A 16,661-nucleotide genomic window follows, 5' to 3' on the forward strand; every position below is an offset into this window, starting at 1 on the left:
TTCCCGCGGGGACTCGGGGTTCCAGGGTTCCGCATCCCAAGGAGAAGCCCCGGCCGCCGGGGCGGGCTCGGGAGTGGAGAGCGCGGTCTGCCTCCGGCCTGTCTGCGGCCTCCAGCTTCGTCGGGCCGACGCCTCCGCGCAGAAGAAGCCCGGCTTTCACTTCTGCCTCCCCGGTCTCCAATCACCTTCTATCCCTTTAGCTACGCGGGCCCAGGGGCAAATCCCTGAGTTCTCCGTTTCCTCTGTCTTCCCAGACGGTAAAGAATAAAGGAGACCCGGGTTCGATCCCTGGGTCAGAAAAATCCCCTGGAGGAGGGCATGGCAACCCACACCAGTATTCTGGTCTGGAAAATTCCATGGACAGAGGAGCCTGGTGGACAACAGTCCATGGGCTCGGGGTCGCAAAGAGTCGGACAACATTCTGGAATATAATGGGCTCAACGCGAGGATGAAATAAGATGGTGTCTTTCAAGTTTATTGCCGGCCCAGCGCACAGTGTTGGGGGAGGCCGAGAGGAGATGCTGTTGCCAGTGGAGGCCAGCCCCCCAGGAGACCCAGGAGATCCAAGGAGGCGGTGGAGGACGGCCCGACTCACCAGGTGGGCCTGGAAGACAGCGAGGAGGGGAACGAGCTCCTTCGGAGCCACGCGGGGCCTCACCTGACCGGATGGGGCGAGGGGTCCGACACCCCCGGCCGCCCAGGTCCCAGACCCGAGTGTGGCTGGACGTGCGCTCCCAGTCCGCGTGGCCGCCCTCGGCCGTGAGCTGGCGGACGCGAACCGCCGGCTGAAGGCCCCGGAACTGCCAGAAGAAACCCTGCGCGGCCCAGGTCCCCCGGGTGAGGAGGCCTGAACAACGACGAGCCCTCCCTGGAGCCCGAAAAAAGAGCCGGCGGGGCTCAAGGGACCGCCGGGTGCCGGGACCCACGGTGACCGCGGTACCTACCTCCCTGGTGGGGCCAGCGGCCTCCCTCCGCTCTTGGGAGCGGTGCGCTCGTCCTCGCGGTGGACACTCGGAGCCCGGGCTCCCGGACAGCGGCCCCGGCGCGGCGGGAGACGGGGCAGGTCTGAGCATCCACGCCCGCCGCCCGGCGCAGGGCATCCTCGCGGGACCGCGGACACCACCTCTCCGCCCGGAATCTGCCGTCCGCCATGAGGTACCATCGTGGAGCCGCGGCACCGTCCAGGCTCAGCCACAGCTGCCCTCCCGGATTCGTTGGCCCCGCGCCACACCACCACCACCAGGAGCCATGGAGGGCGCGAGCCGTGCTGAACCCCGGGCCTCCCGGTGCAGAGAATCGGGATCTCGGTACGGGGCCACAGTGCTCAAAATCCCCTTTTCTCTTGCGGTATTATTCCTTCCTGTAGATTTGCTAACGGTTTAACCAAGAAGTTCTCACATTAAAAGCCAAGTTCATACCACGCGATAACCACATCTGAAATCGAGGTGATTTCGGGGTGTGGCATCTGTAATTCTCTCGCCCCTTCAGATCCGGGCCTGGCGCCTAAATGCGCTCTTGACTGGGCTCCTCCTCTGGGCCGGCACCTGCAGTGCTTGCCCTGAAAGCACCCAGTTTTGGAAAGCGGGGTCACCTCTCCTCCTGTTGTCCCTCACAGTCACGCAGATTGGATTGATTATCGGTGAATTTATCACGGTAAATAGGAGTCACTCGGGTTCCTCTAATTTCTCCCTTTGCACAACAAAGGCTGTGTTGATTTCCCAGATTAATCTTGACCCTCTTAGGCCAGCGCTGTCCCTCTCTGCATATGCTCTCCTTCAGCTAATTCTGTTCAGTGCATTTGCTGAGGTGAAATCTATTACAGTGCCCTTTGCCGTTGTTCTTTCATTCCCATTCTCTTCCTCCTTTTCTTTCTCTCCAGATCTGTTTCTATGTAGGTGTGCATATGCCTTAGGGTGAGCTTCCATCTTCATTTCTCGGTTTGCCCGTTGGCCTGTGTGCATTTGTGTGCGTGTGTTTAGGAAGTGTCTTACGCGGATTGCAGTGATGGCACTGATCAGTGTGTGTGTAGGGACCAGGGACGCCTTCCTATACACTTTTTTCCCCCGACCCAGGACAGCCTGAGGACATTGCTGCTGACGCAAACTGGCCCTTCAGGTAATTGTGTCAATTCTGTGTTGACACAGTGTTTTCGGGCAGGAAAATCAGTCTTCAGAAGAACACATGCTGGGGACTTGAGTAGAAGCTGGCTGATGGCTCAAGTATTGCACGATTGCCTAAGGAATTGAAATTGTTTTTCTTTCTAAGAAAAACGTTCACAGATGAGTCTTTCATACTTCAAAGACTGAGAAACCATCCTGAAAATCCAGTACTTTGAAGGGTCAGAAGAGGGAAGTTGACACTAATCAAATTTTACTCAAAGCCATTCTGACAAGCTAGATGTGGGAGCGATGAACCTAACGGGACACTGAGGCAGTGCAGCAGGAAGCAGAAGGGCTTCCTGGCAACAGAACTGGGAGTGATGGAGCCTCTCAACCGGCAGCCAGCTTTCAGGAAATTACCACCAGAGGATGGCTTGAGCCACAGGAAGTGATCTTCGGTTGACTCCTAGTAGGAAAAAGAGGTGAGGCTCTACAAACAGTGGCTACCAGTAGCTGTTTTAAGAGTGAAAGTGACTGATATGGGTCTTTTGGATTACCTAGTGATTACCTATCAATGCCAAGTTCCCTCATTAAACTGTGCTATGTTTATATATCATGAAAGAGAATAGGTGTAATCAAATTTTATTTCTTTTTAAATTGAAATTATTTTTCTTTATAAGTGAAATGCCATGACTTTTATAGTCTTTATTTTTTTGGCCGCATCATGTGGTATGCAGAATCTTAATTCCCTGACCAGGTATGGAACCCAGGCCTCCTGCATTGTGAGCACGGAGTCAACCACTGGCCTGCTGGGGAAGAACCTATAATTCACTTTCCAGTAGAGTTGCTTAGAATCTTTCCCTAAATGCAGAACATGTGGACACCTTAAATATATGCCTTTATCAGAATGCAGTCAAGATTCTTACCTGCATCATAGAACACACTGAACTCTCACATCTAGTCATAATTACACACATAAAGTTGTAACAGTGTTTTTACTGTGATTAATTTATAGCAATTGAAAATCTGTTATTTTTCTGAATTCTCAATTAGTCTTACACCCAAGGGAATGAGAATTTGAAAAACCATTTATCCTATTTACACATGCTCTTAAAAATTCATAAGTTTCACATGTCTAGATATGTCTGGAAATGCTGCTAATTTGAAACTGATATATTACATGGAACTATTTCCACCTTGGAAATGCAATAAATGTATATCTAGAAATGCAATAAAAGGTAGAAAATAAGCTCCAAGGTTTAAAAACAAATAGAAAATACAATTGAATTTATTATAATAAACAAACATATTATTTTAATTTAATGTTGAAAGTCTAATTTGCTAGACCAGAAGTACAGTAGATTATTTCTCCTCTCAATGAGGAGACACAAGAACACGCAGATGTTATAAAGTGCAAGTCAGCTTTCATGCTGTCCAATATCCTGAGATCCAGTGGAGGAGAGAGGGAAGGATATCTGGAGAAATACAGAGATTAACAGTGCTGTTTCTCAGTGCTCCGGTCAGGGTTTAACTTCTCTTTTTGCATCTACTATTTATGGCAATTCTGAATGAGGGAAAATAACTTAATCCCTTTGAGCTTGTCTACTTTTCTGTGAATTACTGATAATGACACCTCTTGTGATTGATCTGCAACCTGCATGCATGCTCATTCATGTCCAACTCTTTTTGACCCTGTGGACTGTAGCCCACTAGGCTCCTCTGCCCATGGTATTTTCCCAGCAAGAATACTGGAGAGGGTTGCCAGTCCCTCCTCTGGGGGATCGTTGCCACCCAGGGATTGAACCCATGTCTCCTGCATTAGCAGGCAGGTTCTCTACCCCTGAGCCATTGGAGAAGCCCATCCTCATGTGATTGCTGAGGGTTAAATGAAATCATGTATGTAGAGTGCATATATGGGTGATCATGTGTGTACAGTACATTCATGGGTGGTTGGTGTGTTTCCTCCAGAAACTGAGATCATTCACATCTCACTTGAGCAAGGACAGCACTTTGCTCAGTGGACCTCAGAGGTGACAACAAGTGACACAAAACAGATGTGTGCCCTTTTATCTGGGACCTCAGAGCCTCCCTCTGATGGGGAGCTAGGTCTCATCCCAAATCTTCACAAGAGAGTGTGTGGACTGAAAAACCACATTGGTGATGACCAGACAGAAGCAAAAATCAACCACCAACTCTATCACAGAGGCAGAAGCCAGTCACGCTGAAGTTACACTTTGGACAGTACTGATGCCCCAGTTATCTAGCAGTATGTGTAAGGCACATATGTTTTAACTAATTTAGGTATTGTCTGATGACCAAAGAAAGTGTCTTGACAAAGGGGAATTTGTTTAGGGGCCCCCAGGCTCCCCAAGATAGGTGATTGTCCCAGACCTCCTTAATAAGTCATTTCCTTTGATGTTATTGTGTGGTTAGGTTTGGCTGTGACTACTGGAAACCCAAAATATCTGAGGTTGAAGAGTGAAATTAATTTCTCTCCTACATGGAAGTGTGGAGACAGGTGATTCAGGACTGGAATATTGCTCCAGAGTTGCCTGGGGGCCAGGCTTCCCAGGTGGCTCAGTAGGTAAAGAAGCCGCTGCCAATGCAGGAGATGCAGGTTTGATCCCTGGGATGGGGAGATACCCTAGAGGAAGGCATGGGAATCTGCCCCAGTATTTTAGCCTGGAAAAAATCTCATGGTCAGAGAAGCCTGGTGGGCTACAGTCCATGGGGTCACAAAGAGTCAGACTCGACAGAATTGACTGAGCACAGCACAGGTTATTCTGACTTCCCTTTCTGATACTGCTATATTTGCCCCCATTTCATGGTTCCATAGGGCCCTCCAGCTACAACACCCACTTTCTAAGCATCAGGAGAAAAGAAACAAGAACAAAGGGTAGGCCCCTGTGATGGGTGGAGTATTGATCCCTGAGAGATATCCACCTCGTAATCCCTTGAACCTGTGGATGTGTTCTGTTGTAGCACAAAAGGGTCTTTACAGATGGAGTTAAGCTGGGGACCTTAACTTAATCCTGGATTATCTGGTGGGCCCACTCTAATCATGCAAAACCTAAAGAGCAGAAAGCTTTCTCCAGCTGGATTCCAAGAGATGCAGCAGCAGAAGCATCAGATTCCATGTATGGCAGGTGTTACTGCCAGCTCTGGGGTGCAGGACCCACGAGCCAGGGCTGGCCAGAGGCCTCCAGGGGCTAAGGGCTGCCCCCAGGTGAAGCTCAGCAAGAGAGCGGTGACCTCGGTACTGCAACCACAGGACCTGGATTCTGCCAGCGACCGGAGTTCTTCCCAGAGCCTCCCTAGCAGAGCCCAGCTGGCCAGAAACTTGACCTTGACCCTTGTGAAACCCAGAGCAGAGAAACCTGCTGGTTGCAGAAACTGAGAGGTAACACACTTGTGTTGTTCTGTGCTGCTGTGCAGTGATGTGTCTGCAACAGTAAAAAAGGAATACTGCCCCCTTTTCTTGAATGACACTGCAAGGAAGTGACACCTGCTTACACGTCATGAACAAGACTTCAGTTACATGAAACCATGTGGCTGCACGGCAGGCTGGAAAGTACAGTCTCCATTCTACGTGGTCGTTTGTCTAGTTAAAAACGGGAGGGGGCAGCATTAAAGGAAGGAGAGTATCACACATACTGGGGACAGCTTGACGTCTCCACCACTGTTACCAAGGATCTGCATTGAAAACTTGACATCATAACTTGGTGCCTTCTGCAAAGCCCCCAAAATAAACAGTACTCATTGCTGTATACAGCCCCCGTGCTGGGATTTAGTGTAAGAAGGAAGTTTGCTTGGACAAACTTGCTTACTTTCATCAGGCTGTGAACACTGTACAAGGTATTGTTTGCCTTGTCTGTTCGAAAACTAAAAGCTAAACTGTGTCTCCCAACCTTGGCTTCTATTTCTGCTTTCACCATTTGTCGCTCTTCTGAACTGTGTGTCAAATGACTGGGTATCTTTAAGTCTGCTTTTTCATTGGTAAATTGGAGGAAATACCCATCTCACAGGATTGTTGTAAGGGTTAAATAACGTATGTAAAAATTACTTTCTGGCATGGAAATGGCCCTTCAGTGTATTTCATGGTGGTGGTGGTTTAGTCACTAAGTCATGTCTGACTCTTGCGACCCCATGGACTGTAGTCCGCCAGGCTCCTCTGTCCCCGGGATTCTCCAGGTGAGAATACTGGAGTGGGTTGCCATTTCCTTCTCCAGGGGATCTTCCTGACCCAGGGATGGAACTCTGGTTTCTTACATTGCAGGCAGTTTCTTTGCTGACTGCACTACCAGGGAAGTCCCATATAGTTTATTCTTTTATAATAAAAATGTATGGAAGGAAATGTCCCATATTATGATAAATTGTCCTCTATGTATTCAAATCCTCTTGTGTATGCGTGTGCTAAATCACTTCAGTTGTGTCTGACTCTTTGCAAACCTGTGGACTGTAGCCCACCAGGCTCCTCTGTCCATGGGATTCCCCAGGCAAGAATACTGGAGTGGACTGCTCTGCCTTCTTCCAGGGCATCTCCCTGACTCAGGGATTGAACCTGTGTCTCTTACATCTCCTGCATTGACAGGCAGGTTCTTTACCACTGAGCCACCAGAGAAGCCCCTCAAATCCTCTTAGGCACATCTAAATCATAGAATATTGGGTCTGTTCATTCTCCCCTCCAGGACTCTCAAGTCTCTTTCCTCCTCGGCTTCCTCACCGCCTTGGTTCCGCCCCACCCTCCTCCATCCTCACCAGTCCCACTGAGGGAGTCTCACTGGCTCAGGCTGCACCTTCCCCGTCCACCCCACACTTGGCTTAGGCCAGAGGGCTCCTCCGACACGGGGATGTGGTCGTGCCTCTCCATGATGCAAAGCTGCTCATGGGCCTCCACAGTCTGAAGGTCAAGTCCAGGTCCCTCAGGCTGGACTCTCAGGCCCCTTGGTTCTCTGAGCCCATCAGTACTTGTGTGGGTCCCGAACCCCCAGGGCTGCCTCTAAACAACATTCTTTACCCTCTGACTGGAAAGGCTACCGACTCACCCTTCCTGTGCTCACCTGCCTTCCCTTTTTTCCCCCACCCTTCCTTACACTGAGGTTTATCAAGTAATAGCTCTGCCAGGCTCTGGAGCAGGACCTGGGTTCTCTGTCGACAAAGTCTGCTAGCTCATCAAGCACTGGACGTTCTCCATGGACTTCTCCACACTTCCAGAGCGTCCCTCTGTGGCAGCTCATTTCTGTGACGCCTGTGAAGCAGGTTTCTTGTCTCTGCATCTTGGTATAGTCCCGGCTCACTCCAGCTGGGCTGGGCCAGTGGCTTGAACCTGCAGTAAAATGGATGCTGTGCCAGTTTCGGGCCTAGAGGAAGGCCTGGCATATGTGCTTTTGGAAGCCACCTCGCTGATGAGGCTATGTGAAGAGGCTGTGTGAGGAGGAGCTGCCCTGGGACAGATGGAGACAGAAGCCTTGGCCTTGGGGTGTCTCAGCAGAGCCTCTGGAAAACCCCAGTCCAGTCACCATCTGACTGCAGTCATGTGCGGTCAGCAGAGCTGCCCAGCCCAGTCAACGGGAACAACTGTGAGTGTCATGGACCCCTACGTCTGCAGTGCAGTAATGGATGCCTGGGACACCCCTTCCCCAGTGGCTCAGTGGTAAAAAATCCACCTGCAATGCAGGAGATGCAGGAGACGTGGATTTGATCCCTGGGTTGGAAGATCTCCTGGAGGAGGGCATGGCAACCCGCTCCAGTATTCCTGCCTAGAGAATCCCATGGATAGAGGAGTCTGGCAGACTACAGTCCATGGGGTCACAAAGAGTCAGACATGACTGAGTGACTGAGCACTCATGGCACAATAGACACCTCGGACACCGCTTCCCCAGGCCCTGCTCCCACTCTTTACCCCCATGGTACCTTTGCATTCACACCTTTATCATCTTCCTCATTACCTGGCATGGTCTTTCTCCTTGAACAGGGAGTGAGTTTCTTAAGGGCAACCCTATTTCTTTATCTGAAAAGATTCAGTATGAAAATAGAAACCACTTGAAGTGTTTCAAACTCAACACTCAACAATGCCATGGAAAGACAAGCTTCCACTGGACTTTTGGCTTCAGGGTCTTCTTACCATGGTTGTCAGGAGAGGTCTGGAGGCTGCTGACCTGTTCATGGCAGCCCCACATCCGAGAAGATGATGGCCAAATGGTGGAGTGTGGAATGTGACCACGGAAGCACTCACAGGATGGGTCAGCCGTGACTATCACAGGAAGAATGACGCCTGCCCTCTCTCTCTGTCTTCCAGATACTACATGAGTGCATCTCGTTGGTGGAAACTTAACTGTGCCCACTGGCCTTGCTCCTAAGATTTCTGGGAAATGTAGGCTTCAGCCTCCCAGCGAATGCTCAACAGGGGAGCCTGAGGTTAGAGAGACTCATGAGAGCCAATGGACCACACGTGTGCACTTCCAGCTCCCAGCACTCTTCAGGATAGACTTGCTGAATGAATGGATGAAAATAGAAATTAACCAGAGTATCCATCACTCAGTCTCGGGACTTCGATGATGGTCCAGTGGTTAAGACTCTGTGCTTCCAATGCAAGGGGTGTGGGTTCCATCCCTGGCTGGGGAACTAAGATCCCACATGCTACAGAGTACAGCACACACACCCACACACACAAAAGCAGTCAGTCTGCCCTACAATTGTTCCCTGGCTGAGTCAGGTCCGACTCTGGGAACCCACGGACTGCAGCATATCAGACTCCCCTGTCCTTCACTGTCTCCCGGAGTTTGCAGACTCATGTCCTACAATTACAGGCCTGTTATGAACTTTCCTGTGTTAGATGCTGGGAAGGAAAAGATAAATATATAATTTTTTTTTAATTTTCCCAAGAGCAAAATCTGAGCACAGAGTTGAGTCATAGCAAGGGTGGAACACGTGAGTGAATTTTGTAAGGTTCTCACTGTAGTTTGTTGTGGGATCTGTATCTTCTCCCTTGTCATGTAAGTGGTGGTGTTTAGTCGCTAAGACATGTCTGATTCATGAGACCCCATGGACTGTAGCCCACCAGGCTCCTCTGTCTATGGGATTCTCCAGGCAAGAATACTGGAGTGGGTTGCCATTTCCTGCTCCAGGGGACCTTCCTGACCCAGGGATTAAACCTGGGTCTCCTGTGCTGCAAGCAGATTCTTTGCCAACTTAGCTATGTAGGCAAATATGGAATCCATTTCAAATGTTAACTTTTCAACCTGTTTTGCAAATTGTAACCAATTTCTCCTGGAAGTAAGGAGGTTGCTTTTCCAAAGCCAGCCTTGTAGCTGATTCTGGAAACACAAAGTATGTTTAAAGAAAATAAATCAGCCACAAATATCAGATTCTTGAAAACAGTCACAACTAAGTCCCATATTGACAGGTAAATTCTATGGCTTCACCTCGAACATTATCTAACCTTGGAGGTTAAATAAAATCACTTCACACATACTATTTATTTATCAGGCTGTCACTTAGGGTGCCATGTAGTTGTCATTTCCTCAGGGATGAGGAACGGGCCAGAAACTCAAGACTCCAGGTGTCTTAGTTCAGCCAGTAATTAGTAAAGGCAGGTGAAAAGCTCATTTTAGCTGTGTTATTTTCACTATTTAAAAATGCAAGTATTTGTTGAGTAACCAAACACATATTAGAAGAGTCCTCATCAATTCCATTAACCTCTAACCTCGTCCACTGTAAATCAAATATCTGAGGGTTTGTGAGGCCATATGGCCCATGTACAATTATAAGCACGTCCCCCATGCAAGAGGTTTAGCCATTTGTGAAAACAAGACTAAGGGTTTGTTTTGGAGAAATTAATTGATCTGTGGAATTTTTGTTGTTTGCTTATATTACTGTTGTTGAGAACTTTGATTTGCTTTATATTAATATGGGCTTCCCTGAAAGAGATGGGAATACCAGACCACCTGATCTGCCTCCTGAGAAATTTGTATGCAGGTCAGGAAGCAACAGTTAGAACTGGACATGGAACAACAGACTGGTTCCAAATAGGAAAAGGAGTACGCCAAGGCTATTGTCACCCTGCTTATTTAACTTATATGCAGAGTACATCATGAGAAACGCTGGACTGGAAGAAACACAAGCTGGAATCAAGATTGCCGGGAGAAATATCAATAACCTCAGATATGCAGATGACACCACCCTTATGGCAGAAAGTCAAGAGGAACTCAAAAGCCTCTTGATGAAAGTGAAAGTGGAGAGTGAAAAAGTTGGCTTAAAGCTCAACATTCAGAAAATGAAGATCATGGCATCTGGTCCCATCACTTCATGGGAAATAGATGGGGAAACAGTGGAAACAGTGTCAGGCTTTATTTTTCTGGGCTCCAAAATCACTACAGATGGTGACTGCAGCCATGAAATTAAAAGACACTTACTCCTTGGAAGGAAAGTTATGACCAACCTAGATAGCATATTCAAAAGCAGAGACATTACTTTGCCAACAAAGGTCTGTCTAGTTAAGGCTATGGTTTTTCCTGTGGTCATGTATGGATGTGAGAGTTGGACTGTGAAGAATGCTGAGCGCCGAAGAATTGATGCTTTTGAACTGTGGTGTTGGAGAAGACTCTTGAGAGTCCCTTGGACTGCAAGGAGATCCAACCAGTCCATTCTAAAGGAGATCAGCCCTGGGATTTCTCTGAAAGGAATGATGCTAAAGCTGAAACTCCAGTACTTTGGCCACCTCATGCAAAGAGTTGACTCACTGGAAAAGACTCTGATGCTGGGAGGGATTGGGGGCAGGAGGAGAAGGGGATGACAGAGGATGAGATGGCTGGATGACATCACTGACTCGATGGATGTGAGTCTGAGTGAACTCCGGGAGTTGGTGATGGACAGGGAGGCCTGGCGTGCTGCGATTCATGGGGTCGCAAAGAGTCGGACACGACTGAGCGACTGATCTGATCTGATAGCTCAGCTGGTAAAGAATCCACCTGCAATGTGGAGACCTGGGTTTGATCCCTGGGTTGGGAAGATCCCTTGGAGAAGGGAAAGGCCTGGAGAATCCCGTGGACAGAGGAGCCTGTCCATGGATAGCCCACAGTCAGACATGAGTGAAGTGACTTAGCGAGCACGCATGCCACAACTAAGAGTTCTCATGCCACAATTAAGACCTGGCACAGCCAGATAAATACATAAATAAACATTTTAAAAATATATAACCAAATATTGCTAAGTAGCTAACTCTGGGTTATGGAACTGGGTATTCTTTTACATTTTACTTTAGGTTCTTCTGCATTGTTTATATTTTTGACCATAGGATACTCATTTTAACATTAATAATACTTATTTTTAATGTTATTCATGATTGAGAGTAGCGAGATAACAGATGATTTTTAAACCTTTTTCTTATTTGAAGCTTACTTTTTGTGTCCAGAAGTGGACATGATTTAAAAGAACCCTTTCTAAATTGTCTGCTTCTCCTACAAAAAGTGCAACAAATGTATCACATTGCAGCAGGGACTACTCTCAGAGGCCCTAAACCCTTCTCCACCTCATTCATCATCCTCAGAGGTGGAACCCTCCACAACCAGAGGCAAAGCACTTGGGAAGCCCTCGGACTAAGGAAGCTGGCAGCCTGGACAGGTCAAGATCAAGATGCCTGGGGGAGGGAAGGTCACCTCCAGGGGTGGGAGGGTGTGGGGACCGGAAGACACGGCCCCACCCTTCTGTGCCTGTCAGACCCCTGCCAGAGAATCCCAGGACTGTGGATTGAGTCGCCTTTATCATGGCTTCCTATGGTGTGATTCCTTACTGTGGTTTCCTGTTTCATGGCTGGTTTTTATTCCATAAACTTGGATGAACTGCTTACTATTTATCAGACCCTGTGCCAATTTTATTAGTCACTCAGTCGTGTCCGACTCTTTGCGACCTCATGGACTGTAGCCCACCAGGCTTCTCTGTCCATGGAATTCTCCAGGCCAGAATACTGGAGTGGGTTGCCATTTCTTTCCCCTGGGGATCTTCCTGACTCTGGGATGGAACCCAAGTCTCCGCATTGCAGGCAGATTCTTTACCATCTGAGCTATAGGGAGGTCCCTACTGGGGGTAGAAAAAGAGAAAATGTAGGATCCCTACTTTCAGTAAGTCCATCATCAAATGCAAGAGTCAGACAAGGGAAAGGCTGTGTTATAACACAGTGCGATGGTGCTCGCACACAGATTTATGCAAAGAATACAGAGAAAGGGGACACCAGGCCTGGGGGATCTGGGGAACCTTGACAGAGTTTGAAGTAAGTGAGCTGGAGAGAGGGGAGGAAGTTCCATGCAGAGAGAGGAGAATGGACCAAGACCTGGAGGGCAAGAAAGAGCACAGAGAAAAGACACAGGGGAATTCTAGAGCCACTTTGAAAGTATTTCTGCTGTCAAATTACTACAAATTTAGTGGCTTTTGTTTTTGCTGTCCAGTTACTAAATCATGTCGAACTCTTTGCAACCCTCTGGACTGCAGCACACCAGGAGGCTTCCCCATCCATCACAATCTCCAGTTCACTCAGATTCATGTCTACCAAGTCGATGAGGCTATCTAACCATCTCATCCTTTAGGCAACACAAACTTACCCTCTAACAGTTCTAGAGGTCGATGTCTAAACTGTTGTCTAAACACAGGTCTGGAGGCCGTGGTCCTCTGGGAAGCCCTTCCAGCTCTGGAGGCCGCCTGCATGCCTGGGTTCCCGCCCCTTCCCCCACCCCACTAGCCCCAGCTTCCACAGTCAGCACACCTGTCAACAAATCTCCCCTCTCCCCACATAAATACCCTCGTGATGCTCCAGATGGTTGTCCACATCTCAAGATCCTTAACCACAGTCCCTTCACCTTGTAACGCAACACCTCTCGGGCTCCAGGTTAGGACCCCCAGCCTTGCTTGGGGCTGTTAGTCAGCCTGCCATTGTCCCCCTTGGCATGGATATCACACCTCTCATATCAACTCTGACAAGAGTCCATCATCCAAGAAAGCCAAGTGCATCCCACTCCTGACCTGCAATTCTGGAACACGCTAAGCCAAATAAACTTCCAGGGACGTGTACGGAGAGTTTCCATGTTTCTTTCCCAAGCATTTTCTTCTTTCATTTTTACTTTCCTCTAGTAGTTCTACCAGTGCTATGACACACAACATACAGTCCTGTGCTTAGCCGGTGCTTAGCAGGTAGAGGAGTCATTACAGGAACGAATGCATGAAGGAATTCAGTGCAACTGGCAGCTCCCTTCTTCCCATCCAGTCCTTTTGCTTCTTACTGGATTTTCATTGTTGAGGTTATAATTTCCCAATGCATATGATTCTTTCTTTTCCCTCCCCTGATACCAACATGGTCCATGGATTTCTTTACACTTTTCACTTTATTTACCACTTCTATGCTCTGATCTGCTTTAATATAGTTTCTGGTGAGATTTCAGGAGGCCTGTTTGGATTCCCCACTTTTGGCTAAGAGATACAGTTATGTTTTCAAAGAATAATTCTTCATATGTGTTGTATACTTCCATTTATCATTTATCTCAGAAATGGGGAATATATTTCTATATTTATGAATATAATCATACAATGATTAATGACAATATAATCAGCAAGCCAGAGTGTAGACTACTCCATGGGACAAATAAACCTGTTTTCTTCAACAACTGAATTGTTAAGATTTTTTTTAAAGAGAGAGATTGAAGGGTCAATCTCTAATTAATATATACCAGTGATGGCTATGCATTTCTATTTTCTCCACTTTAGAACAGGAGTATCTATAGCAGTTATCCTATACTTGTCCCACCATTGTATTAATGCATGCATGCTTAGTCACTTCAGAGAGGTCTGACTCTTTGAGACCCTATGAGTGTAGCCTGCCAGGCTCCTCTGTCCTGGGATTCTCCAGGCAAGAATATTGGAGTGGGTTACCATGCCTTCCTCCAGGGGATCTTCTCAACCCAGGGATCCAACCCGCATCCCCTACATTGGCAGGAAGGTTCTTTACCACTAGTGCCACCTGGGAAGCCCTGATTATATTAATATGTAAGGTTTATATGAGGGAGAAGTTACAGAAAACTTGTCTCTAATTCATCAGTTTTCAGATTAAGTGGAACCAAACCCAAAGAAAGAGCTGAAGTCAAGGAGTCCAACATCCACCGGGACCTGATTTGTATCAGGGGCCCCTGTCACCCAAGCCTGAACCCAATGCCTTAGTAGGAAAGATAAAACTTCAGGAGGAGAGAACTTGCACATGAGGAATGTAAATAGTTTGTGGGCACAGAACTAACTTGAAAATATGGCCGCATATTCTTTTACATTCCTCCCATAGAGAGGTACATTTATTCTCTTCCTCTTCAATTTGAGAAGTGTGTCAGTTCTTCAACCAATGGATTGAAAAATGACACTGTGTGACTTCTAAAAGTGAGTGAGTGCAAGTCGCTCAGTTGTGTCCGACTCTCTGTGACCCCATGGACTATACAGTCCAAGGAATTCTCCAGGCCAAAATACTGGAGTGAGTAGCCTATCTGTTCTCCAGGAATCAAACCTAGGAATCAAACTAGGGTCTCCTGCATTGCAGGTGGATTCTTTACCAACTGAGCCACCAGGGAAGCCCTAAAGTGACTTCTGAAGGTAGATCATAATAGGCCACAGAGCCTCCCTCCTGCTCACTGGGATCACAAATTTCCAGAGCTCTGCACCACAATGGAAAAACTGGTTTTTATACTTTTTAAGTTTGCTGGGAAGAGGTACAAGCCACAGGAAGAGGTTAACCATCCACAGTGATCCCAACTTTTGGCTCCTTTCAGCCTATCCACCAAATACCTGAATAAAAGAATTCAGGGAATTCCCCGAGTAGTCCAGTGGGTTAGGATTCATTACTTTCACTGCGGTGACCCAGGTTTAATCCCTGGTTAGGGACCTAAGATCCTGCAAGCTGAGTGGTGCAACCAAAGAAATAAAAATGTAAAATAAAATTAAAATTAAAAAAAAAAAAGCAACCTCCAGATGATTTCTGCCCCAGCCACTCAAATCTTCCTGAGGGTCCTGACATTGTGGAGTGGACATAAGCCATTCTTGCTGTACCCTATGTGGGTTCCTGATCCACAGAATCCATGGACATAACAAAGTACCTGCTGTATGACACTGAATTTCAAGTTGCTTGTGATACAACAGAAGAGACACCACCATATTAGTTTCCTGTGGCTGCTGTAAGAAACTATCATATATGTGCTGACTTAAAACAACAAATTTATTCTCTCACAGTTCTTCAGGCCAGAGTCCAAAACCAGGCTGAGAGCAAGATGCATCACTGTGGGTGACGGTCTAACCCTTGCTTCTTCCAGCTGCTGCTGATGTGTCTTGGCTTGCGGCTGCATCAATCCCGTCTCCCAGGCCAGCCTCAGATCTCTCACTGCTGCTTCATATCACCTTCACGTGTGTGTGAGAGAGAAATCTACTTTTGCCTCTCTGAAAAGGACGCTGACAGTGGCATTTAGGGCCTATATGAATAATCCAGTGTAATCTCTCCCTTTCAAGGTCCTTAATTTAATCATATCTGCACCGACTGTTGGGGTGGGGGTTCTCAGTTTTAGTGTTTGGTTTTGTTTTGATTTCAGTGTCATTTTCTTGGCTTGTGTGGTTTTTGCCACACAGTCACAGTTTCCAGAGCTTGGCCTGTTGATGTCTTTTAGAAGGCCATTTTTCAGCCTAGACACATAAGTACACAGAAGAGCATACTGTATAATTCTTTTGTGCCCTGCCTTTTTTGATGTATGAGACCAAAAAAAAAAAAAAAAAATTCCTCAGATTACTAAACACTCTGAAAACTTAAATAAAAAAAATTAAATAATACTGAAAACAGTGGCTTTAATGGTTACACAATATTCTACCAAATGGGTATACCATAATTTAGTTGCTCAAAATATTAATATTGGACATTTGTTTCCAACTCCCTATTTCTGGTTATTTCCCTAGATTAGTTCTAGATATGGAATTACTAAACTTGAGTGTATTTTAAGACTTCTAAAATATATTACCAAATTGCCAAAGACATATCAATTTACAGTTTTATCATTAGTATAGAAAGTGCCTCCATATCTTTCTCTCACCAGCACTGAGTATTAGACTTTTTTAAGTATTAAGTTATTTGATGATATTTCATTAGCAGTCTAGAATTTTTCTTATTCTTTTGCTTTGAATTCTGTATATATCAAGGAAAACAATCCACTGACATTTTTGTAGCAAATACTTTTGTCACTTTTAATTTGCTTTTAAATTTTGAAAATGATATTTCTGATAATTATGTACCATTTTATGATTCTTCCTTTGCCTTCATACTTAGAAAGTGGGCCACATTCAAAGAGCAGACTCAATGGTGGCTTAAATAACATGGTGTTTAACACCAGAAGGGCTTCCCTGGTGGCTCAGACAGTAAAGAATCTGCTTGCAGTGCTGGAGACCTGAGTTTGATCCCTGGGTTCTTCTATTCCTGGAGAAGGGAATGGCAACCCACTCCAGCATTCTTGCCTGGGAAATCCCATGGACAGAGAAGCCTGGCGGACTATAGTCCGTGGG

Source organism: Bubalus bubalis, chromosome 13 (genome assembly GCF_019923935.1).
Source record: "Bubalus bubalis isolate 160015118507 breed Murrah chromosome 13, NDDB_SH_1, whole genome shotgun sequence".
Lineage (NCBI taxonomy): Eukaryota > Metazoa > Chordata > Mammalia > Artiodactyla > Bovidae > Bubalus > Bubalus bubalis.